At 37.4% G+C, this 8,674-nt stretch overlaps 1 pseudogene; it reads right to left on the bottom strand.

The window, feature by feature from the left end:
- Positions 1–419: 419 nt before the first annotated feature.
- On the bottom strand, positions 420–2,375 carry LOC148791730 (putative galacturonosyltransferase-like 7 pseudogene; annotated as a pseudogene).
- Between the last annotated feature and the right edge of the window lie 6,299 nt (positions 2,376–8,674).

The raw sequence follows: 8,674 nt of genomic DNA, 5'->3' as shown, positions 1-8,674 counted from the left end.
CATTATAATTTTCTTTTTTTCTCTAAACCAGAGTTTATTCATAAGATTTTGATTCCATTTTTGTTCCATCCCTCATTTTTGTCTATTTTTTAGTTCTTTCCATTTTATGGGAACAAGTTTTAATTAGGACAAAGATATATGCCTATTTGTCAATTATCATGCAATGCAAAGCAGGATTTTTGAGCTAAAATTCGGTCCAATCCGATCCAGTCCAATGTGAGTCCATTATAAATGGACCAGGTCTAATCCAATCCAATGAATATTTTGGACCATTTTGGACCGGGCCAATTCAATGTCTGGACTGTCCAATCCATGAAGAGACCTAAAGCATAGAACTTGCAAAGTTTCCACCTTCAGTCGTTTCAATATAAACCTGCTAGAAAATGAAGCCAGCTCTATTCATAATTCATCTCAGGAACAACTTGTTTGACCGGATATTTTTAGTTGAGATAGGAGTACCTCTTTCTAATCTTCTTCAAGAAGCCCATTGAGTGGTTGAGAAAAACTTGTTGTTTTAATGTAAGAGAAGTTCGGCTCTCTGTAATTGGTTCCTTTCTTTTTTTGACTCTCTTCTTCATCATTCACCAAGTTTAGCAATCCACTTTGTCCTCTACTTCATCATGTCTTGAGAAAGTAAAGAAAGACCTGATTAATCAGTTGCAAATAGTAAAACTAGACTCCATTGGACTCTATCGCTCTCACATTATTGGCCAAATTCAAATGATATATTGTCTCTGCAACAGTTTCTTCACATGAGCTTATTATATGCACAAGCATCAACGCCTTTGAGTCATCACCTAAATCAACAAAGTTAGGTTAGCATTTAGGAGCTCGGTTCAGTTTATACAGTTAAGAAACAAACATCAGATTGAAAAACTTTATCCAGGCATGAAGGCAATATTCCTTAAGGATTTGAATCAGCTTGATAATTCTGTCCATAAAGAAAGATTAACAAATTGTTTTCTTCAAAAAAAAAGAAAAATCACCTTCTGATAAGTGAAGAGCAAATGGAGTTGGATTAAGGTATATATGGTCCATGTGTATCGGAAGAAGAAATGGAAAGAATTGTCACAAGTGTGATCCTACTAAAAATATCCACCTGGAAAGGAGAGGAAAAGTCAGAAGAAAACAGAGCTGCTCACTTCCTAAGGAGCCTTCGCATTTGCACTAGTCTTCGGTAGCTGCTCATTTATACCAAGGTCCATCTACAATTTTCTCACTTATGATTTACCATCTGCCTTGCCCCTGATCTCCAATGGTAATTCTAGTTAAGCTAGAGAGATGATATAATATAATTGCCAAACCAAATGAATCCATAGACGCAACAAAAATAAAGAGGCCTCAAAACCCACCAATATGATCTGTTTGACATTTCATTCACATTCATCCACTATGTAGGTATACCCTGCCTCTCTTTTATGTACCATCAGCTACTAGCTTCTGTAAAGTTGAGGACACCGGCATCGGTGAGATTCTTTCCACAGACTCATTTTAATCCTTTGAATAATTTTGTAGTCAAGGTTTAAAACTTTCATACAGGCCAATACGAAGCTGGCTGGGGTGTATCTTGGCTTGCTTTTAATTTTATTCTTTTCAAATTGGTTCAGGTCATAACCCGAAACACCCCTATAGGGGCCCACCGATATGAGACGTATCAACCCATACGGCCTGATACAAGATAAAGCACATAGTTAATCCAACAAATAACCTTCAAGTTCACAACAAATAACCTCCTCCACTTCGCTAGATCCATCACCATGACTCCCATGTTGAAGTAACAGAGTTTTCTGCCCATGAACGTGCTGGAAAACCGCCTGTACGACCAAAAACTCTCCCTGAAGTACTTGGTGAAGTTGGCGTGGCAGTACTCTGGTCGTCCATAATTTCGAAACATCGTCTACTACCACGAGATCAGAATCCAAATATATAACCCGGCGAACGCAGGGCTCGAGAATGTTCGCGAGATAATTCCTGGCGTAATTCAACGGCTGCTCCAGAGCTTGCCTCAACGAAGTGGAGATCAGGTTCCTAACAATCTCCGGATTGAAGAAATAAACTTTGAATTTCAACTGCGGGAGCGTAGAACGAACTAGGGTTTCGAGATTGGTCTCCGACTCCGACACGAGAAAATGGAAGAAAATGTTCTCGGGACAGAGGGAATGCTGTAGGATAGAATGAACGGCGGTGATGGAGCCGCGAAGGTACTCAATGTCGAGAGCCAAGGCGATGTGGACAAGAGAAGGAAGTAGCACGATTATCCAAATAATACGGCAGTCGGCAGTTCTACTGAAATTCTCAAACTTTAATATTATCCAAATAATACTTCTGTTGAGCCTAGATGAACTGAAACTCCGTCGAGAAACGAGCTTTGTAAATTAGCACGATTAGCAATAAAGAATTCAAGTTCTAAAATCACAAAATCTTTTTCTGTATCGTGTAAGATGATTTGAAGCCTTCTAAACTAAGGTTGATGATATTAAAATTTCATGTAAATTGCTGAAATCCCTCCGCCGTAATGATTACTTATTGCCGACGGTAATAATTGTGCAGTCGCCGTCGGATAAATAGAGAGAAAGAGTGTAAAGTTCGTCACAGAAAAGGAGAGGCGTTTTACTTTAACCCTTCGTACGATTCAGAGACACGTGTTTTTCCAATGCGGGAACGTTGCCAGGGCGCAGCGCGCCAAGACCGAAGCCGAACTCAACCGTCAATCTCCCTTTGTTATATATATATATTTCAGTTTTATTTTAAAAATATATATATTATATATAAAATTTTTGATATATCAGTTTTAATCTATCAAATCATTTTTAATTTCAAGGCATTTGGTCTTTGCTTTCTTAGACTTGAATCTTTTATCATTTACATCGAGAGAATCATTCACAAAATCGATCTAAATCGATTCAAACCAACCAGATCGGTTTTACTTAATACTGGGTCAGTTTCGATTTCATTTCTAGGTAAACCAATCAGGTTAGGTCGGTTGAAAAAACGCCAGTAAATCGACCCAACCCAACCCGAGAACAGCCCTGAATATGTCTAAGTGCACACACCATTTTTGAACAATTAATGGGGCACGAGGTACGAATTTTTCTAGGTCAAAAGAGTGGGAACTACTTGATGCTTCCTCTTCAGCTCTAACAACCCTTAAATTTGTAAAAGTCACTTTTGATCGTAAAGATTAAAAAAAGCGTTATTTTTATCATTAAATTTTGGTGAAAATGCCACTTATGGGCAAAAGTAATGAGGGAAAATTCTCAATTAGTAATTTGTACTTTCGGCCTAGTATCATTTTGGTCTCTAAACTTTAAAATAAGATAATAAAATAATTTAGTACTCGAATTTTTAAAAGGTGTCAATTTAATACTTATCATTAGTAGTCAATTACTTATCAAGGTTCAAAATATCGATATAGGTAGATACGTTGGTATCGGTGCTTTTTTTATATTTTACTTTTTTTTTTCAAAACCGATTCAGAGGGGTCAGTTTAAGTCCCAGCTACCCTCTAAACCATGGTTTGACTCAATACAACACCTATAGGGATGTATCGGGAAGCCACCGGCACGATACATATCGACCAATGTGGGCCAATACTTTGAACCTTGGTTATCTGTATCACATGATGACATGTGCGATTTAAAATTTTTAAAATATCAAAACTACCCTTAAAAAAACATTGTTCATCGTCTTCAACCTTGAGACTGAAATAGTGCTCTGTGACCCAAATTAGATCTTGAAGAGAGACTGCTTGAGAATACACCCTCATGGATTGCTTGTAGGGGAAAGCAACACCAGAGATAAAACTGTTGAGGAAGAAGATGATGATCGTGTTTTAGTTTTGAGAAGGCATTTGGATGGTTGATAAAGAAAATTAGGTGACACATGAAGGGCATTTGTGTCTTTTCACATGTCACTTATCGGCTGATTAATGACAGGTTGGATTGACATATTTTAAAAGTTTGGGTACTAAATTGTCACAGTTCAGGGACCAAAGTGGCACTAGGCCCAAATTACAGGGTACTAATCAAGAATTTTCACAAACAATGATGTTAATGATGTCATTGACGCCATCATTAGAAGATGAATAAAATAATATTAATTGATGATTTGGCATGTAAAACCAGTCAAATCATTTACAAGTGGGATTCACCCAAAAATCTCCTACTAGGTGTAAGTAGGTGGGGAAAGGCAATGCAAAGGTCTAATTGAAAGGTAGATGGTGGAGAGAGGCTTTTAAGAGGATAAGGGCGGCAATAGAGAGAGCAGGAAATCTAAGTCTCGAATCTGGCAGAGCTTGTGCGAGGATTAGATTAGGTAAGTCCGTGCTCACACTGTCCTAACAGCCTCTTGCAACCTTGCATCGGGAATATCTCCCCATGAACACATCAATACGGAGATATTCCCAATGCAAAGTTGTAAAGGCTGTTGGAACGGGCATTGCCCTAACGGAAGCCAAACTCGACATAGTCTACCTGCAATGTGAGAGTGAGACCAAGGCACCACAACACATTGCAGGAACTCCACTATGACGATGTGGATTGCATCAAGAACTCTACTGTGATGTAAAGTGCATTAAGGAAGTGCGATGAGAAATTGTGATATAATACATTATTACGAAGTCTCCTTGTGAAAGGAGTTGAGAGAACAATAGATGCATACATGGGAACAATGTTCAGAGAACCAGATCGGACATAGAATTGGAGAAGGGAGAAGTTCACAGGTCATAGATTTGACCAGGGTCGAATCACTTATGTTTTTCCATATGGTAAAGGGTTATTGATTGAAACTTGCCATATGGAAGAGTAAGAGTAATTGACCATGAGGATCCATTTTGGGACTGCCATCTCAATCATTAGAGTAAATGTTCATTTGGCAATATCTCTGTGAGGACTCAAGCCTGTCTGTCTTGTGTCTATTTTCTCTCAAGCAGAGTTTATTCATAAGATTTTGATTCCATTTGTATTGCATCCCTCATTTTTATCTATTTTTATTATTCTAATCTCTTCTCTTTTCATTTATAGGAACACATTTTAGGATAAAGATACATGCCTATTTATCAATTGTCATGCAATGCAAAACATGATTTTTGAGTTAAAATCTGCCATGCCCAAAGTACTATGTCAGGACAGAGTCCTTGCTTGTTACATGCCCATTTGGCAACAAAGACACAATCACTACAAGTATGTTTTCTGTTGCATAAAACCCAGAAATGTAGATTTGAATGGCACCCAAAAACGAAAGAAAAATAGAGATAAAGAGAAGTGAATAGAGAGAAGACATAGATTTACATGATTCGGCTTATGGCCTACACCCAAGGGTGAAGAAGGAGCAGAAATCACTCCTGTTTATGCTTACCACCAAGAGTGCCTTAACAGATCTTTGGACTGCTATCCATGAATAGTTTCAGATCCACCAACAAAGTGTTAGTTCAACCATTCCACTCCACAAATGCATCTTCTAGCCAGTGATGGGAACAACCGGAAGAAATGCATAAAGAGAGCCCAAAGCATAGAAGTTACAAAGTTTCCACCTTCAGTTGTTTCATTATAAATCTGCTAGAAATTGAAGTCAACTCTATTCATAATTCATCTCAGAAACAACTTCGTTTGACCAAGTATTCTTGATTGGGATTAGGAGTATCACTTTCTAATCTTCTTCAAGAAGCCCATGAATGGTTGAATAAAAGCTTATTGTTTTGATGTGGGAGAAGTTCGGGTCTCTGGAATTGGTTTCCTACTTTTTGACTCACTTCTTCAACATTCACCAAGTTTAGAGTCCACTTTATCCTCTGCTTCATCAAGTCTTGAAAAGAGTAAAGAATGACCTAATTAAGAAAAAGACTGTGTTAGCATATATAATAGTCACTATAATCAGTTGCAAATAGTAAAACTAGACTCTATTGGACTCTATTGCTCTCACATTATTTGCCAAATTCAAATGATATATTGTCTCTGCAACAATTTCTTCACATGAGCTTATATGCACAAGCATCAACGCCTTTGAGTCATCACCTGGTTAGCATTTAGGAGTTCGGTTCAGTTTATACAATTAAGGCTGTGTTTGGTTGCAATGTAAATTTATTTGTACTATGCAAAACACTGATAATGCAAATGATTTTGATGCAAATTATGATTTATTTTTATTTCAAAATTTACCTTATTTTTATTGGTTGCAGTAGAAATGAAGTAAAATAAGACCTGAAGCAAAATAAAGTAAAATCCAAAACAAAATTAAACCAGAATTTGCATTCTTTTCAGTTGCACTCCCATGCATTTGAACTAATGCAAACAAAATTGCACTGCAATCAAACAAAGTCTAAAAAACAAACATCAGATTACAAAACTTTATCAAGGCAATATTCCTTAAGGATTTGAGTCAGCTTGCCAATTCTGTCCATAAAGAAATATTAACAAAGTTAAAAACAAACCACCTTCTCATAAGTGGAGAAAAAATGGAATTGGAGTAAGGTATTTATGGTCCATGTGTATCTAAAGAAGAAATGGGAAAAATTATTACAGGTGTACACCGTAGTCCCACAAAAAATATCCATCAGGGAAGGAAAAGTCAGAAGAAAATAGTGGTGCTCACTTCATCAAGATCCAGAGCAATTGCACCAGTCTTCAGTAGCTGCTCACTTCTACCAAGGTCCATCCACAATTTGCTCACTTATGCTTTACCTTCCGCCTAGCCCCTGATCTCAAATAATAATTCTAGTTAAGCTAGAGAGATAATATCACATAATTGCCAAACCAAATTAATCCATAAGTGCAATAAAAATAAAAAGAGGCCTCAAAATCCACCAATATCTGTTCAACATTTCATTCACACTCCATTCCCTTGGATTGATTTATTTGAAAATTGATGCAGAAATGCAAGTGTTGCTTTTGATTTAGCAAAAAGTAATGGTAACCTAAAGCAATCAATCAACCTGTTTTGTTTTAGTTGGAAGACAGAATCTTCTTGTAGAGTAAATTGATGGGGATTCATGACAAAGTTACCCAGCAATGGAAAGAAGGATGCTGCCTAGTGACCTCCAGCTCTAAATATCAATCTTTCTTGCAAGGTTCAAATGCCGGTAGGGTGTATCGACCAGTATCAGTCATTTTTCTTAACTTTTACTTATTTTTTTTATTTTGGTTCAGAGGGGTCGGTTTAAGTCCCAGATACCCTTTGAACCAGGCCCTGACCCGATACAACCCCTGTAGGGGTGTATCGGCCAATATGGGCCAATACATAACGATTTCTTGAACCTTGCTTTCTTGTAAATCTGTACTTGTATTCTGGGAAAAGATGTTCTCCAGTCCATTGATAAATAAGAACCAAATAATGACAGTAGGATCAAAAATAATTAAACCCAATTTTATGGGTGCTATAGTGCTGATGAAGTCTGAAGAGGCAAACCAATATAGAACATGCCATGGGAACAGGCCCATCTGTAAAAGAAAATGTAGAGTGAATTAATGGCATAACTATAGCATATGAAAATGATGATCAGACAAAACTCAGAGTTCCTTCTCTGCATGCCCACTCAGCTTTTAAAATAAATTAACCCATTGAATGGAATTAGACAAACTCATTGTACATAAGAAGTTCACATAAACTTCAAAATTCTTAGGTCTTTGTCCAATAACAAGAGAACAATTCTCAAATGAACTTTGTGTTTTTAATCAATTAGATCCCACAGATATGAACATAAAAGCTGTTACGGCAAACGCTTTCCTTGGAATCACTTTTGGACTGTATGGTCTTAAAAATTGTCTATGAGATTCCCTTCCCCCCATCGATGCAGAACAGAGAGAGTATGTCACTATATCAAGAATATCTAATTGGTCATTTCCTAGTATTCCCAGTTAAGTACACTAAAGATGCCGACTGTTACTGTCCATGGCAATACATGTATGGAACCAACAAAAAACATTGCAAATGCTACATCCCCTGCTATACTTGCTCCCAATCAGATCTTGTTTCCTGTAACATGAAGACAGTTTACATGTTAGTCAGATGCTAATAAGAAATCAAGCATATAATTACAAAAGGAATGAATATAATTAAGATTCCTTTTGACACCCAAAATGGCCAAAAGGAGCTTTCCCCCTTTAAATAGAAGGCAAGAAAGAATTTTACCAGTTGCCTAGCTGTTCATAGAAACTAAACCGTGTCCCCAATAATTCCACGAAACGTGGGGATGTGGAGACAACAGCAACCACGCTTGTTGTAATGTGATTAGGATAGCTCTGGGAGGGCCTAGTGTAGAAGATCCGAACTAAGAAAATATGTAATCAACTAGCAAATCTGGACACGAATAGTAGTCGAACATTGGTGCTTTCTCAGACTCCAAAAATATAGGATCTTCTTGTTCTTCAAATTTTACAGTGGGAATATGAGCAATCTTTCGATAGCCTTCCCCTCTCTCATCTAACTGATTCATTATTTCTTTGGGGCAATTCTTAATAATCAAAGACTGGAGGCTAGTGGGCAGCACATCCTCGAAAACAAGCTTTGTATATGCAGAGCTCTAGTGGATGGTCAATTCTTGGAGAGAGGTGAGTTTGTGCAGTCCCTTGGGCAAGGGAGTGAGATTAGAAGATGTTCTGATCACTAATTTGGGAAGAGAAGCAAGATCTGATAATCCTCCACCCTCCTCTACAGTAACTTGCAGTATCATCTTATCAGT

The sequence above is a fragment of the Nelumbo nucifera genome, chromosome 5, assembly GCF_055504915.1.
Source record: "Nelumbo nucifera cultivar China Antique chromosome 5, China Antique-T2T, whole genome shotgun sequence".
NCBI classification, from domain to species: domain Eukaryota; kingdom Viridiplantae; phylum Streptophyta; class Magnoliopsida; order Proteales; family Nelumbonaceae; genus Nelumbo; species Nelumbo nucifera.
Note: the sequence above shows the minus strand (reverse complement) of the source record. Positions and strands in the feature narration are given on the sequence as shown.